Raw genomic sequence first — 13,214 nt, forward strand, 5'->3', positions numbered from 1 at the left:
TGTCCTGATTCAAAGAAATTCAAGAACATATGAGAGACAAGATCATTGATATAAGTCACTCTGGAAATATTTATAAAGCCACTTCTAAGGCTTCGGGACTCCAGTGAGCCATATTTAGAGCTTTCCCAACCACGGGATTTGGAGCCCCAATGTTATTTTGAACTAGTATTGAGTTTGAACTGGAAGAACGAGGTTGCTGAGTGCCAGAATTGTAACATCGCACAGTGAACCGGTCAAACTGAAGACAACGAAACAACAAGCATGGCGGCAAACAGGAGCCGCACATTAGAGTGCGATGTTTGCCATCTTGCGGACACCTCACCATTAACTTCTAGTGTCAATGGAACACTCGCATTAATGAGGAAACTTCCTAAGAGGAACTAGCCTATCAAACTAACTCAAAGAGCACATTCACGACTCATCCAGGAGGTCAAAAAGGAACCTTGCAACATTCCCCAAGATTTTTGGGGGAAAATACTCTAAAGACTTTTAAATCAGACATCTGGTGAAAAACGAACAGCTTTTCAGAAAACGAACATTGTAGCTTCCCCAGTTTGTATTTGCAATTTCCATGGTGACCCGGGTTAACCGAGAACCTACCGTGGTCTTCAAGTTCGGCATGAGTATGTTATTAAAGTTAAATACTTGTGTGCCGTCTCAACCAAACCCTGCCATCCCCGATTCCCATTCAAAACGCCTAGGACGCAGGTAAAGCAGAGTCCAGTTAGCAAGAAATCCCTTCAGGAACAGTGAGGCTTGCACCATTACTTATTCTTTAATTTTATTCTGGTAACCAATTTAAAACGGAAATCTTGCGGTGTAAAATTAGAAATATTCAGATTCTATTACACACAGTACGTTATTCCATTTAGCAACTCAGTAAGTCCAAAAGCAGCTCCCTATTAACCAGCCAGAAGGTTGAAATTCAGTGTTTGGCCCTGAGGCATGACTGCATTAAAAATAGATGCAGATCTGCTCTGGATATCAGTGTGCTGGCTCTGAATAACCTCTGAAAATCACAGACGGGGAACACGTTCTGCCGCATCCTTAAATGAAGCCACAAAGCAAAAAAAGAAAAAGATAGCTGCAGGTACATTCTTCCCTAGGCTAACACTACTGCAAGATGGATTTACATGTCCAAGCGATTCAGCTGCAAAAACATTTTTTAATAAATGCAATAAATGTGCAGGTTAAAGCCTGCACCAGAATCTGTCTTTTCCCCCAATTGCCCTAAAGCAAAAACAATGTGCACACTCACAGAAAATGAGTGAAAACCTTTCATAAATTCATCAATGCATTTTTATTTTTTTTTACCCTTTACTCAAACAATTCTGAAAGATTTTTTACAGAAACTCGGTCAGAGTAAGAAGACGTTTCTAATTTCAGTAAATGTGTTACTAGCAGTAATCGCATGGGCTTTTAGGTAAACCTTTAGAAACACCTATTTGGCTTGTTGTTTGGATGGATGGGTGACCGTGGCAACAGTCATACTGCACAGTTTTCCACATAATTTTTGGCTCTCTTGATGTTGTATAGTACCTAGAATTACAGAAAATCAAATTAAACGTCCAGTCAAACATGTTGGGGTTAGTGTGGATAGAAGGGATTGCTCTGCTGTTCAACAACCTGGACAACTTACTGTCACCGTGGGTAAAAAAAAAAAATCATTCTGCTCTACCTGAAAAGCTGTTTGTGACCAGATGCCTCAAAATACAAAATGAAGGGGTTTCTGCATGACCTAGTCAAAGTCTCAGGTTCTATACAGCAAAGATGCAGTGAAAAGGCCTTGAATATATCTTTCATGTTTGAAAACCGTCCACTGTGGCAGAATTAAAATGTAGATAGTGGACCAAAATTTCTTCACAGTAATGTGAAAGAGTCATTCCTACTTTAACAAAAAATCTTTATTTATTTATTTAGTAAAAAAAAAATTTTTAAAATGCACACACAATGCCGAAAAAAAAAAAGAAAAAGTAAAAAATGAAAAAATGTTGCCTTTGCCTCCAAGGGTGAAACAACTCGTTATCTGGGCTTAGGGAGTAATTACTTTTCAAACCAGGTCAAGTTGCATAGAATTTTTTTTTTCCTAATAAAAAAATATATTTGAAATCTGTTTTGCGTATTTACTCTAGTTATTTTTGTCAAATTGTCGATACACATCTGTCGCAGCCTTTCGTTTCAAAAAAGGCCAAAAATTCCAATAAAGGCTGTGGGTGGTGACAGGTGGTTTTGGATTTGTACGCACTTTCGAATTGATTCATTTATTGTAAAAGTAGAAATAAAATAATTACCAAAAAAGGTCTTGTAACTTAGTTGAAATGAAAAATAATCTCAATTTAATGTTTGAAGGTGTAAATAAGTGGTCAAAAAATCATTTTACAAAACCTCCCGTCCACACCAGACATTTACCAAACAATCCACCCAGCACCAAGCACCCGGTGTGTTCTTAATTACTCAAATTAATGGGAGGGTCTAGCAATTAACAACGTAATCTAAACAATTCCAAATATAAAAATTAATTACAAATTTTGATTCTAAATTAACTTAAATATATTCTAACTACCCAAAGAACAAAACGAAATTGGTAGAAATTATAAACTACAAACATTTAGCATAAATGGCCACAACACACATCAATATTCTATATGTTTCTGAACTTGTGCAATCTTTTTTTTTTCTGCAACAACGTCACCACTAAAGCTTCGTCGGTGGGTTTTAGCGCCGCAGCTCAATTTAACAATTATACTGACAGTTCACTCGGTCACTGGCCTTTAATTTTTTTAATTTTTTTTTTTTTTACCATAATTTAATATCCTGATGGGCTTCACTCGCTTGTGTGCGTGCAGCATGGATTCAGCGGGTTTAGAGGCGAGTGAAAGTGTCATTTAGTAAGAAGAGCTCGGCTTATTGTGTGAATGGTTTACACACAGAAACTCGTCGTATTAACTAAATGGGTTCCACAGAGGATTAATGCTCGGCGGCCGCAGTATTTCGGGGAAAGTAAGTAGATTACTGTCATTTATAGATTGGAAATGAAGGAGGGAGTAAGTGAAGTGAATGAATGAATGAACGCACAAAAAAGATGTGAATTGGTGGGAGTAAGATTGATGAAGTGAAAAGAGGGAAACAACTCTTTAGTATTGCATTTCTTTCCTCTTCTTCCTCTTTTTTTTACTCTACTCTCTTCTTTCTGTCCCTGGACAAAAGAGAAGCTAACAATTTTATTATTTCAACAGTCATCGCCACTATTTCAGCGTCCTGCTTTGTTGATCATCGTGGGACGAAATGGAAACCGCACTGACGTTACAGCCATCTTTCAGCCCACCTCTTCTTCACCTGGCCTCTCTCCTCTCCATGCTCTATGCGCTGCTATCCAAGAGGCAATCACAACCACCAAAGAGAATCTGAAATGTAATGAGGTGATTCAATTTGATTTGTAACACGATTCTCACAGGGTGTACGCTTGTTTTTGGGAAATATCGCTTTGATCTCATTCTGCTGAGGATTTGATCCTTTAGTACAATTCATTATGTATGTTGTAGACTATATTAAATTCACAGCAACTTTGCGAGAATGAGAGGCATGGTGGAGACCGTTACCAAAGCAATAAAGCAGATTATGTTGATTAGTAACGAGCAGTTTTGGCAGGCAGGTGGGCACACTCGCCTATTATTATTACATGTTAGCTTAGCTTGTAGCCATATAGCTTCTCAACCACCTTGCTGTTATATAGTAAGTGTTAAGGAAATATGATTATTTTTAATGCTTAATACAGTTAATCTTAAAAGATATATGGAACACTCTTATTTTGAACAGGTTTGTGTTAAGCATTTAAAACTAAACCAGATGGGTAAGTATTCAGAGACACAGGAACCAAATGCAGATTAAGGGAGATCTCTCAATGGGACCCCCACTGTGAGGCCGGGCCACAGGCGAAGCCATAAAATTAGCATTTTCCTTGGGAGACAGGGACGTTAGATTCCTCAGGTATCTGTGAGGTCTTATCTCAGGATCGTTCTGTACTCAGAATGACCGTGGGAGCCACAGGGGGGTCAGAGCGGTCAGAGCGCAGCAATCAGCTATCCGCTCTTTTGTTTTGGTAGAAGGCAGATGGTCCTTTGATCTTTGCGTAGATTGAGGGGAGTGTCCAAGTTTCTCTGGGAGTTTCCAGTTGGCCAACAAGAGGAACGCCTAGAATGCATAAATTAAATAGGAAAACACCCACTCAGTATAAAATTTAGTGTCATCACTAAATTGTCAGAAAGTTGCCATCTTTTTGCTTTTTTGCATTGGCTCTCTCTCCAAAGACGTCTTTGCTGTTTGTCTTTGTTTCGTGTTTGTTTTGTCTCCCCTTGTGTGTCTTTATTTTATGAGAAAAATGCATATCTCTGTTCCTCTGCAGCTTTGTTGTCGATTGCTTTGTATGAGATTAAACTCTGTGATCTGTGACGTCAACGCGCAGTGTGGTGGTTCCACTTTCTAGCGGCTGCCCTGCCCGCTGAGAGGACCCGGGTTTTCAGGAAGAAGACGAGCCAAACGATTTGTCTAAAGTTTTTAATAATTATTCTTCCTTCACAATTGGGGGCTCGTGTCCGGTTTTGTAATCTTGGCGGGCGGATCGGCCTGCTTCGGCTAGACGACTTGGTGTGGTAAGGTACTATTTGATTACTCTTTGGTCGTTTGTGGCGCTGTGCGGCCCGGGCTAGCTGTAGCCACGCGGAGTTCGAAGCTGCGGAAGTAAATAGAGGGTTTATAAAAGAGTCAGAGGTATGGTAATTGGCTGTAAAAATACACATTAACAGGGAATCGTGGCGGATTCAGACGGCAGGAGCTTACGTAACCTCCGTCGTAAATGCTGGGCTTTTTCTTAATGTCTGTTCTTTTTGCCCTGAGGTTTATTACTGTACCTCTAAATAAAAAAGGAATTTGGGTGTGTATTAAAAGTTAGTGTGGGCGTGCATCAGCCCGGAGATTTTGACTCTCTCCAGCGGACTTATATTGGCCTATATCGGTTAAATCACCGGTCTGACATAGACTATAAGGATTAAAAAGTACGTTAAACTGACTTCTCTCTGGTAAAACAGTGAAAAGGAGAGTTGAATCGCTCTTGAAATAGGACTTATATTTGGAATCAAGCTGAATCGCTTTATAGGAACTTATATTTGGATTAGAGAGTTGTATCACTCAAGAGGACTAACTTTGCAAGTTGGAAATTGATGTATTTTTGAAGCCGGCGCCTTATTTTGTTTGATTTTTTTCTTACCCTTCTGTCTTTTACATTTGTTTGAAACTGTGCTTTGTGTTCTCTGTGTTTCTCTGTGTGTGGCGATTTGTGTGCTTGCGGCCGCGGCAGTGCGTGTGTCTGTGCGTGTGTGTGTGAGCGGAACGCTGCGTTTAAAAAGAGCTGTTTGTGTGAATTTACGTGTTTTTGCTGCATTTTATTGTAAAGTTATTATGGACACTGAGTTGCGACACATGCTATACGCTATTTTATGGTCGGGGTTCGTAGAAGAGTCTTAACGGGGAAGTAGAACGATGGCGAAACGTGGTCTTTTAGTATAAAAGATAAATAAATTAATACAAATAAGAGTTAAGTAAATAAAACTGGTACCAGAAAACAAAATTATTGGTTGTGGTTTGATTTTAACATAACTTTGAGATGTCTCTTTTTAAACGTGCACGGGGATTTACACAGGTTCCTGAAGATTGGAGTTTAAAATTAATTAAATTGACACATGAAAATATGTTAATAAAACATTGGACAATTTCTGAAGCTTCAGTAAATTTGATATAAATTTCAGTAAAATTTGATAAAATTACAGTAAAACTTTGATAAAATAATGAGGACAGACTGAACATTGGTGACTGAAATTTTGACTGACTATAAAACTGGCCAGATGTGTTGTGTTTGTGTTGTAATTCATGTTGGTGTGAAAGGTTGTGGGATTGGAGATAGGATACCACTTGGTATTTTATGTCATTTAATACAACGGGAATGTAAACAGCACCTCTGTATGTGGATGCAATAAGCAAGAATTTCTCACTTGGATGCCAAGTAGAAGCAGAAATTACCCTGCAGAGTATTTTTCGTGCTGTCTCGTGGTGCTAAATTTCCGGTTTTTAGAACTCCCTATGTGTTAAACTGGACTAAATTATTGAAATTAGGCAATAACAGCAGTTAGTGTGACCTGCAGTGTAAAGATTGGAAGGTTATTGAAAGATAGAATCCTGATACAATAAAACATCTGAACAAATTGAAAATAAATTATGGGTTCTAAGGTCAAATAAATAAATAGAACAAAACAGGAAAAAGCGACAAGTATGTTTATTCAGACGTGAGAATAATGAAGCCCAAGGAGAAGTTGCAGCCCTCACTCACAGACATTCAGCACGGGAGAACAAGCAACAGCTGGGCTGTAACTTCTACCCCCACTAGATTCAACTAATTAACATGTGAAGCCCCTTTGCATACCACTAATTTTAAGTGTGAAGTAACCTCTGCTCATAGCAGCTCAGCAGACAAGTACAAGCATCTGTAAGGCAAATCATTTTCTCTCCCATCGTTTAAAGTACCTCCTGACAAAATATCAGTATATAAGTTACAATTTTAGTGGTGGAACGCCGAAAGGTATCCCAACAAAAACGGTTTTAAGTTCAAATTTTAATTAGAAGAAACTGAAACATATCTGATGATTTACGTGCAACATAAAGTAGTAATAGAATTGGGAGTTTCTCCTGCAAGTCCTTATTGGTTTTTCTTTTTCCTGCCATGCAGTCGGCCCCTCCGAGAAGTCAAAAGGGGGTTTTATGGTGGGCTTAAGACTTTGTTCTATGGTCTGACAATAGAGATTGCTCAGAATGGTGTAGTGACTTTAAAATGTCAATTGTGAAATCTAACATTACAGGATTTAATTAATTTTAGATAGTCTTTACCATCACATAAGACAGGATTTTGATGCTGCTTGGTTTCCTAGCTTTAGTGAACCAGTTTCTCTTTCAGGTAAATAGTTTGACAAAGCACATACAAAGTGAGTAAGGACTAATGTGGAAAAGGTTGAATATAAGTTTTAGCATCAAAACACTGAGTCTGTCACACACAGATACTCTTGGTAATGATTTTCTGTTTTCTTTTCATATTATTTTATATATTGTTTAGGGAATAGTTTAGATTTTTGTTTTTAAATTTGTTTTCCTTAGTCTGACTTTTATTTAGCTATTTGAGTCTGTTCTCTGTCTATTTTGTTAAGTATTACAAATTAATTTTTTTCTTTGGAGTTACTAGTTTCCCCTGGACCCGTTCATCAGGGGACAGGGAACTTTGGTCTTTAGTTTAATTTCTTTCATTTGTAAATTTAGTGATATACTGACCTGTATTTGTTAAGTTTGTGTGTTTAATTACCCTTTGGTGTGTGTTAATGGTCTGATCAGCCAGTATCTAAGTTTCCCTTGTGTCTTGGTAAGTCCGTTTGTGCCTTGAGTCGTTCTATTACATACCTGAATTGTGTTTTGATTATGTCGATCTCAGTTTGGGCCCAATTTCTTCTTTTTTGGATTTTTCTTTGTTAACTGTGTTTTGAATTTTCTTCAACGTCTCTCTGGCTGGTGTAGGCGAAACCAGCACAGTGTCTTAATTAGTAAACTTCTTGAGACGTTTTTTACTGAATTATTTGTAAGTCATAAGAATACGATGACATAATGAGCTTTAAAACTGTAATGTGAAGTATTTTGGGAACATCGTATTCTTGACGGTTTAACACATGCTAAAATGACGTATTCTGTTTGTTTTGCAAACTTTACTTTTTAGAAAAAGGCAGCATTGCATATCGGTGGGGTTCTCAGCTAACATGTTAACCCTGTTTCATCAACATTTTTATTTCAGGTACTGGGAATGATGTTGCATTTAATATAAGCCAATGCGCTTCAGGAAAAATGCATCTATATGGCACGTCTTTGGCTCACATCCATCGGACTGCTACAGCCAAGGAAACCCCTCAGAGATTCCTGTCAGTGATTCTTCAGTCTCTTCAGAGATTTAATTTCAAATATGACTCCTTTTTCCTCAATGCTAAATCCGGGGCAATTCAATTTATAGCATTGATGCCTTGCAGCAAGATCGTCCTGGGTTTGAATCCAAGTCTGGGAATTTGCATGTAGCCCAAATGCATAGAGCAGTTAAAAAAGTGACTGTGAAGTTAATTGTGTGTGTGTGTGCTTTACATGGTTGTCTGTCCTGTGTGTTTCTGTGTTGCCCTGTGATGAACTGGCAACCTGTCCATGGTGTACCCCACCTCTTGCCCAATGATCAATGGAGATAGGCACCAGCTCCACAGCGACCCCAATTATTTTTGTTTCACAACAGGGGACAGTAAGAATTTCACAAATATGTGGTGTGTACATCGGCGTCAGTCCATTTTTTGCGTAATCACATCTGATATTTAGCTTCCCCCATCCTCAAATTTGAATGGGTACAATGGGTCCAGATTGCATAACATAAGCTGCATTTCCATTGGTCTTAAAATTGGAATACGAAAATAAATTTGCTTAATGGCAATATGCTAATTTAAAAAAAAACAACAACAAAAACTAGTTTTTCAATAAAAGAATGAGGTGGTTTTTTGGCTGTTTCAAAATTTGTTTATTCCGCAAAACTGCAATGGAAACATTGATAACGCAAGTTATGTGATAAACAACCAGTGTAAAGGACGTAGAAGATGACAGGAAGTGGTAGGCAGATGAGGGCGCCGCATGTTTTTTAATGACTTATCGCATGAACTAACTTATTTACATGTGATTTTAATTGCGTTTCTTATGTAACGGTAGCACAACAATTATGAAATTGTGTTGTTTTGTTGTTGTTTTTTTTCAACATTAGCGGAACGTTAAAGTTTTGCGTAATGGAACGCACCTATAATATCACAAATATCTCACCAAATCAGGTCCAGTAGCTGTTTGCCAGCAGTTCTCTCTGTTCCCAATGGCCAAAACACCAGCTCACAGCACAGGATAACACAGAACACAACTAGCTTCAATACCAAATCTCACCAGAGCACTGATTCATTATGTCAACATGTTTGCAATAAACATTTTAAATCCTCTTGTCCTGTGCTCCTGTCTTGTTTCATGCAGCCCAGGACACTGCTGACTATATTACCTTCATGTTATGACCATGATAAAAACCTTTCTTCTTTTTTTTTTTATTGCTGCAATAAATAACCTATTTTTAAAGTGTATGCTCGCCTCTGGAAACCGAAGAACAGACTACCACATATGTGCTCGATCAAAACTGATACCTTTATGCATACAAGATCTTTTCTTTTTGTTTGTTTTTAATGATAAAGAATGCAGCCGAAGCTGAACTACAGTGAGTGCAGTTTATGTTTCTGCTCTGCTCTCAGCCCCCGCCGCACCGTTTCCAGGGCTGAATGACTTCTGAGTACCAGCGGTCAGCCTTGTGCTTCCCTTCCTTTAATGCACACATTTAAAGGTTTGCAAATGAAGTTCAGTCTCGGGGTGAACGCGCCTGCTCTGAATGATAACCTCACAAGCTGTTTACAACACAGGTGATATTTCATAGGCATGGCATTTAGAATATGTTTGATGTGGCTTTGCTCTCATTTTGTTTGAATTTATGACTCACGTTTAAAGTACGCACACACACACACACACCCACACACACCGACGTCTGAGCAGCTTCGGCTTCCATTTTCTGTCCTGTTTGTTTTGTTGTTGTTGTTGCTGAAACAGCCATCCATTGGTTCTTGTTTTGCCGATTTCTCTCGTGGTGTCTATGTTTCTCTCAGCACAGCAGATAAATACCTGCAAGATCCCTGATTTCTGGGTTTTGCTTGCACACAGGCACACGTCACATGCTACACACACATATATTCCCACATGGATGGAAACCGGCACCTATATCCCATTCCCCAGCCCGCATATATTACCGTGGTCCTCTCCCTCTGCCTCAGTGTGACAGGGACAGATTGAAGCCGCCTCTGATAGCCGCAGCAGCTACAGTTATGGGAAATGGAGCTGCACATTTACATTTACTCATTCTATTACTTTGATTGATCTCCTGGGCTACCAGGAAGCTTTTTTATGGTTGGAGTGCCATATGTCTTGTGGAGTAATGCAGATAACGGCTCAGAACAAGGATTCAAAATTGCTTAAAAGTGTCGGAATTTGCTATCTGACTCTGCAGACTTTGTCGAGCCGAGCAAACAAGGCAGTTTGGTCGACCTCGGAAACAAGAATAGGGATGTATTAAAGCTCTAATTGTGACATGTACAGTATCACCGCTGCAGACAAGGACAGTAGAAGCAATTTGCTCATATGTGGTGCATTAATATTAATCATGAAATGTCTACTCAAGTGGGGAAATTTTAAAGCAATATGTTCTTGTGGCTCTGTTGCAGTAGAAGATCTAAGGTGTAGTACTGGTTGAAATCCCAAAAACATTGTTGCTAAGTTAGGGTTGGACAATAAATCGGTAATATAAATTGCAATAGATATGTAATCAATATCAATAGATAATACGTCCGACAGAATCTTCAATAATTTCACTGGATTCTCACCCGGGACCGCTCAGCATTCTGGGAGATGTAGGAAAGCCTGTAGCTGCTCAACCTCTGACGGCTAGCTAAGTAACCCTTAAGTGGTGGAATCAGCTAACTCACTCGCTCTTTGGTTACCTAGCAACCACCTGTTGAGTAACAACCTGTCAGATTTCACCACCACGCCTCATGACTGCTTAAAGATTGAAAAACAAACAGCGTGGAGTGAACGGCAATAGCGAGCACAGCTGCTGGGGACGAAGCTGCGGATAAAACAGGAAAGGTCGTCTTACCAGTTTGGCAAGATATTCTAAACAACAACACAAACTACTTGTCAATATAAACTGATACAAAACGCTGATATTGTGATACATTTTCCAGTCATATTGTCCAGCCCATGTTAATCTATATAATTGGCAAAAGCCTGTCTAGGACCCTGATCTGAAATTAATCAGCAAACATCGTTGCATGTATGGGAGAAATCATCATCTCTAATTATTCTAAGAGTCGAACAATCCAACCACTCTAGTAAAAATTGGTAATCGGTGTTATACTGATGGATCACCAGCATACAGTCTGTTATAATGCAGCCACCTGCAGCAGAATTTGAGTCACAGTTGCCATGTTTGCACAGACGTGTTTGCATATGTAGTACGGTACGTGTGTGTTGTGACAGGTGAGCGCTTTCATACGGAGACGTTTCTTCCAAAGATCCAAACAATCCGAGACGTTAAATGCAAGCCGGGAATGTTATTTTCCTATGTCATCGTGTCTTCTAACACCATTGAAAGGAAAGAGACATACATAAGTGTGACACGGGTTTGGGTACCTGTTCTTGAGCTTCGCATAATTCTCTGTCATTGCAATCACCTGCACGTCCTCTTGCTCTAATGTAACGAACCTTGGTGTCATCTTTAATCGGTACACGACCTTTAAATCCCATGTTAATCCGCTGGCTGGTCCACTGTGATTCTTTAGTAACAGGATGTTCAATAAAATCCAAGATGCTCTCAGCAGAAGCAGAAATGCTACTACGAGGGTTGCGATGACAGAAGGGTGGATCTTATTTCTCTCAGTTTAGTTTCTCTTGATTTGCTCCCTGTTGATTCCAGAATAACATGCAAAAATGATCTTTTGAAGAACACAGAACAAACAAGCTCCCTCCTACATCAAAGATCTGATTGTTATGTGTGTTTTTAATGGAGCACTTTGGTCTCAGACTGCAGTTTTATTGGTCGCTCCTTGAGTTCCTAAAATGGGAAGCTGATACTTTTGTACTCCTGTGATGTTGAACCAGCTCCCAGTTTTTGTCAGCAAGGTAAGACTAGGTGTAAAACTTTTCTTCTTGATACAGTTTATTGTGTATTTTGGTTGTCCTACAGCGGCATAACTGTCTTTGGAGTTCTGCTGCTACAAGCGTTGGCTGAAGAACTCACCAGCCTCATTTCTGTCAGCGTTTTTCTAATCATACGTTGAAATATCGCATTAGAAAACGTTAATGGAAACAGCAAAAAATTGTCATGCGGATTCCTTAAAATTCGCTTGACAATTAGATGGAAAACATCCCTACTGACTGCTTTTCTTCATTCTTCTTTCTTTGGTCTTTGTACTCAGTAATCTTTTAATTAAATTAACATTGTGTTCTTTTGATTTTCAGCTTGTATAGACTATTAGCATATGGCTGCTTGTCAAATTTTTAGTTTCATCTCAAACCCTACGCAGTAGAGGCAGCATATCTGGCTCCACTGAAGGTTCCTTTCTGTTCAAAGGTGAGTTGTTCCCCTCCACTGTTCCCACATGCTTTATTAGGACGGGAGATTGCAATAAGACTGCAGGGGTTTTGAATTCCAGTCCTGGAGAGCTGCTGCCCCGCAGCTTTTAGACACAACCCTGCTCCAACACACCTAAATCAAATGATTGTTTCTTTATCAGGCCTCTGCTAAACCTTCTGACATGCTGAAGAGGTAATTCAATCATTTGATTCAGGTGTTTTGCAGCTGAAACCTACATAAAAGTTACAGGGCAGTCGCTCTCGGAGACTGTAGTTGGACACCCTTTGTTTAGAGAAATTGGCTTTCTTTGATGAAAGTTCAGTTTAGTTCTTATTAAGCTGAACTGACATTGTTAAAACAGCCAAAGATGGCTTCCATCAGGAAACGCCGAGCTGAAGCAGACACAACGAAAAAATGTCTCGCTTTTTGAGGCCGCTCACCTTCAACTCCCCACAAACACACTGTATTTAACAGTCTGTATATGGCCTCACCTCTCATCAATTCTGCTTGCATCACTGTCGGTCCTGTGACCTTGACTCCTTGCTTGAGTTTTCTGTGTCTTCTCCTCAATCTGCTCTTTTTCAACATGCACTGCTCTAACTTTCCAACTTAGTTATCACCCAAATCCCATCATTTTCTCCTTTAGCTACTAATACAACATGTCGTCTATGGTGTCTCTAAGAGAACTTTCCCGTGCACGAAATGCTTTTTGACATAAACGATTTCCACAATTCCTCTTACCTGATTGTTTCAGCTTTTCGTAATTCGTTCTGTTCATTGATATACTGTATATTCACTCAGAAATGCATATTGGCCCGTATTTTGTATTCAAGGCTAAGACATTTTCATTTCTACAACTAGGGAGGAGGACATATTTTATTTTTGCTCCGCC

The 13,214-nt window shown here is 39.2% G+C and overlaps 1 long non-coding RNA gene across 1 annotated transcript; it reads right to left on the reverse strand.

Annotated features, from left to right (window-relative positions):
• Positions 1-9,322: 9,322 nt before the first annotated feature.
• On the reverse strand, positions 9,323-10,683 carry LOC114151823 (uncharacterized). Its single transcript, XR_003597024.1, has 3 exons — positions 10,572-10,683; positions 9,673-9,816; positions 9,323-9,463 (listed from the first exon to the last, which is right to left on the reverse strand). It is a non-coding gene; the product is annotated as an uncharacterized LOC114151823 (long non-coding RNA).
• Positions 10,684-13,214: the final 2,531 nt, after the last annotated feature.

The sequence above is a fragment of the Xiphophorus couchianus genome, chromosome 10 (assembly GCF_001444195.1).
Source record: "Xiphophorus couchianus chromosome 10, X_couchianus-1.0, whole genome shotgun sequence".
In the NCBI taxonomy this organism is placed as follows: domain Eukaryota; kingdom Metazoa; phylum Chordata; class Actinopteri; order Cyprinodontiformes; family Poeciliidae; genus Xiphophorus; species Xiphophorus couchianus.